Raw genomic sequence first — 4,750 nt, 5'->3', positions numbered from 1 at the left:
ATGCACGACTGGGTCGCACGAACTTGCTCCTGTATGCTAAGAGTCTGTTTAAAGAAGTACTCATATAAGATTTAAAAATACCTGTAAAATAAGTTTGTCTTCAAAGATATAAATGCATTTTAATTTGTCAAAAAAAAATTAGCACGATCTTTGTATATGAAAACCATAGTACTCTCATGAGCAGAAACTTTTAGGACCAGAGGCCGAGTCGTTGGCGTGGCCTTAGTATCGAAAGTGAAGAAATTCAGCGGGAGCGAGAGAAAAATATTATTTCCATTCCATAAGCAGCCAGCAGAATAAGGGAGATAATTAATTTTCGACCCAAAAAGTCTACATCATTCTATTTGAGTCTATTCTTGTATATGTTTTCACATAAAAGAGCTTCCATAATGAAGGTAGATGAATTTGTTTTTGTTTTTTTATATCAATGCACTTTATATAAAAAACGAAAAAGTAAAACAGAATGGGATTAATATTGTTATTGTTATTGGAGGCAGACCATGAATGTTTAAATTGTAAAGCGATCGCCTATTGGTTGTGTAGTAAGGTAACAGGTAGATGTCTTAAACAAATTGGCGTGCTTAGCTTTATGCAGATAGATAGATCAGGACATGTTTATGATGATAATGAAGGAATGTTATTGGTAGCTATAAGGTATATACTACATTCCTTCTTTACTACAAGTTTTCAGCGCAAACATGGAGTTTTTACGTTCAGTTTATTTATTTTGTTAAAGTTTAAAAAAATAACAAGCATACGAACAGGTACAAGAAATTGCTATTCATTTGTTGTTTACAGTCAGGCTTTTGTGCGCTTTGGATTTTAGTTATGAAGTGACACGTAAGCAGTAGTTGTAGAAGTTGTACCTAATACCTTTAGAAATAGGTATTCTAATGAAAAATACATATACTCTTTCTGGCCCGTTTCTTTAACCTGTATTAAGTATTTATTCTTTTATATAGGCGAAGGAAGAAATCATGTGTGAAACAACCTTATTCGTAAAGAATAATGTGCAAAAATCACAAATATACAAAGTTACCAAGATATTACTTTTTGATAGATACTTTAAAATAGCTTGTTGATTAAAATATATCATATCCGATACAGTTGCGCTACATGGGCGCCCATATCGTTTGTATTTACAACAATTTTAGTTATAAAAATACATAAATATGCGCCAAATGGACTAATTTAAATAAAAGCTAGGAATAATGCGCTCTTTCAGGCTCATGCACAGTTAAAATATTTAAAAAAAAAAAAACAATTCAAAAAAAAACAAGATTCAAAATTTTCACCCTAAAAATAAGTTTGTCTTCAAAAATATAAACGCCATTTTATAAATAAAAAAACATTTGATTTTAAAAAAAAAATTTTTGAAAATCGTTAGAGCGGTTTTTTTTTTAAATTAATTTTTTTATATATAAAATTTTTCAATTTTTGTTCTAAAAATATTTTTTGGTACGCAGTTATTTAGAGATTGTTAATATACGCTATACGTTTGAATTTCGTAAAAAAATGTTGACCCGTTTTTGAGATATCGAATTTTGAAAAAATGAAATTCAATATTTTTTTAAAAATCCAAATAACAAAAAATTGAACTTTTGATAATCAAATATTGTTAAAGCAATATAAGAGCTTATTCAGAAAAAAAAATTATTGAAATCGGTTTATAAGTTGCTGAGAAAATTAAAAAACAAAATAACGGTTCTATGAGCGGTACCTTTCCTGAGCAATACAAAAATTTGTTTTTCTTATTAAAAGCAGCCAAATTAAAAAATAAAATTAAGAGAAAATTTAAAGAAAATCTATCGGTTTGTTTTTGAGAAAATTCAAAATTTTCGTTTTTGTATGGTGTCCACTGTTAGTTTTGATCTTAAAAAAAAAAATGAAAAAAACGCCTTACGCGAATCTGCTCAAAACCTTAACTTCCAAGTTTGGACTCAATCGAAGCAATGGTTTAGGCTGCAGGAACGTGGACAGACCGACAAAACCGACCGGACGGAATCGCGGGACAAACTTTTTTCGACTTCTCTACCATCGTAATATCAATATCGTAATATCCCGAGTTCGAAATTTTGCACGAATGCAAAACTTGCCATATAGTTCCTAAGCAACAAACACTTTCACTTACAGGAGCGATATTTTTAGTGGTTCGATCGAAACGATGATGCACTTGCCTTATAATATCTGTAATCAATCCAATGTCTTCAAATTTGTTCACAATTTTGCAAATTGCTTGTGTAAATGAACGATTATCATGAATTTAAAAAAATCAAATTGACAGTTTATTTTATAAAAAATAAAAAACTTATACTAACACTAGCTGCCCGGTACGTGCTTCGCTACGTATAAGGCATAGTAATAAAAAAATCATTATTAAGTTCATTTATTCAAACAAAAAAATATTTTAAATTACTAGCTATTTAAAACTCCATTATATTTACATTATTATATTTATCAGTTAACAGTAAAAACTAAAAATTAAAAAATAATTTGGGACTCTTACTATGTGTTAGTGTAAAACAGTTGGATAAACAATATTTTTAGTTTTTCCATTTTGAGCATGAATGAATAAACAGTTGGGTGTACCGACTCTGGAAAAGGCAACATAAAGTTGGCCATGTGAAAAACATGATTAATCCAAATTGGCACCACAAACTTGAAGTGTTTGCCCTTCGGCCTTATTTATGAACATCGCAAATGATAAACGCTTAGGATATTCTAATCTTTTGAATTCAAATGTCATGTTAGTTGGAATCATAGGGATACGCAGTATCAACCACACTTCTCCTTTTGATTTACCAGTAAAGATTGTAGCTTCAATCAAATTTGGCCATAACTTTTTCACTGCCAATCTGGTGCCATTACACAGTTTTGGTGGATTAATATTTCGCAATAATATAATCAAAGAACTAATTTTCAGATTCAACCAGCCGGTTCGAATGAATTTAAAAATTCAATTGGATAATTCATTGCCTCATCTTGATTCATAACACTGTCAATTGATTTATATGTCGTGACTACACCTGGCAGTTTCGCTTGAACTTGAAAATAAATGGCATTGATATAAATATTTGTGCTAAAATGATGCGTTCTCTCAAACAATCATGATTTATCTAATTGTGAAGAATATTCGGAAAAATACATTTAATCAACTCATCTATAGATTGCGCAATTGTACAAACCTTCTCTGGACTTACAAACCTTAACGTACAAACCTTCTCTGGACTTCCACGAATAATTCAAGACCAAAATTAACCAAATCGGTAAAGGCATTGTTGAGTTATAAGATTACAACGAAAAGTGGCATTGATTTTTATATATATAGAAGAATTTTGCATAAAATATTGTTGTTGCATGTAATTAATTTTAAGTACATTCACTTGATACTGAATTTACAAAAAACTATTAACAACTGTAAAAAATGATTTTCGACTTAATTATCTTGATAGCAAAAATAAAACTATTGAATTTAAATTTTCATTATTTGAGCCGTTTATTTTGAAAGTGGCATAAGTCACTTTTGTTTTAAGTCGAGATAATTAAGATATTTGTTATAACGTTAATTACCAATACTTCTCTCTACGAAATCTCAATAGTTCTCAACTTAATGACTTCAATTTTTTTAAAAATGAAAAGATACTGTTCAATTGTATTTAGTGTTGCAATTAAATTGATTTTTTTGAAAAAGTGACTTATGCCACTTTCAAAATAAACGGCTCATTTATAATATTTTGTAACGCTATGACCAATTACCTTGATAGAAAAAAAACCCATTGAATTCAAATTTTCATCATTTATTATTATTTTGGAATTAAGAGAAAAATAGAAAAATAGAAACCTGAAACAAATAAATATAAAAATTAATAAAAATTGTATTGAGAACATAAAAAGATACTGAAACAAGTTGTTTTATACCATTGAAATATTGTTGTTAATATTTGGAAATGTAAACGTAAAACAGCTCAAAGCCAAGTTTTGAATTCGCATATCGATCTATTCATTCAATTATTTCTCTTAATAATAAAATTAATTTGCGCCTTACTTCTTACATTCTGATTCTACCTTATTTTCCATTCCAATTTAATTCCACAGTACAGTATTTAATGCAACTAATATGAATATTAATAATAATAGTTTTTCTTATATCAAAATTAAAAACTGAATATAAAAAAAATGTGTGTCATTTGTTTCCATTGCAGTTAAAATCCATTTTGCACCGCTTTGGAACAGGCCCTGGATTGGATCTACTTAAAATGACGGCCCAATCTGTGGCATCTAACAGGGAATGGGTAGCAAAGTCTCAATCATCACTTTACAATTGGATAGAGAATAATTTACGTGTTATATAGTAATCCATATTGTGTGCAAATTTAATGAAATAAACTTTTGTATGTACCTTAATTTGTATTGGTGTTTAACTGGCAAAAAGAAAGCCATTTAGTTAGTATTTTAAATTGTTAACTCTTTCTTCGTTAATCTTCAAATGTGAAAAACAAATCTTGATTATCTACTTTCTATTTTAAATTAAAAATACCTATTACAATCAGATTGGAAAAAGGTACAAAGGTGGTGTAACAAAGGGTTTCGAGAATTTTTTAGAGCAACCTTTGATTCCAATGAGTTTTAAAACTTAAATGAGTGTCGTAAATAAGTCCTATATACTAGCTTTCAGGTGAATAGCGACATTAAGTAGCATTGAGTTCTGAGAGATTTTTGTCTGAAATGAGTCAAGACACAAAATGGTGTA

General features: G+C 29.1%; 1 long non-coding RNA gene across 1 annotated transcript; it reads left to right on the top strand.

Moving 5' to 3' along the window:
* Nucleotides 1-1,485: 1,485 nt before the first annotated feature.
* LOC129953554 (uncharacterized) lies at nucleotides 1,486-4,404 on the top strand. The gene is made up of 2 exons (XR_008782555.1): nucleotides 1,486-3,266; nucleotides 4,203-4,404. It is a non-coding gene; the product is annotated as an uncharacterized LOC129953554 (long non-coding RNA).
* Nucleotides 4,405-4,750: the final 346 nt, after the last annotated feature.

The sequence above is a fragment of the Eupeodes corollae genome, unplaced genomic scaffold (assembly GCF_945859685.1).
Source record: "Eupeodes corollae unplaced genomic scaffold, idEupCoro1.1 scaffold_667, whole genome shotgun sequence".
In the NCBI taxonomy this organism is placed as follows: Eukaryota; Metazoa; Arthropoda; class Insecta; order Diptera; family Syrphidae; genus Eupeodes; species Eupeodes corollae.
Note: the sequence above shows the minus strand (reverse complement) of the source record. Positions and strands in the feature narration are given on the sequence as shown.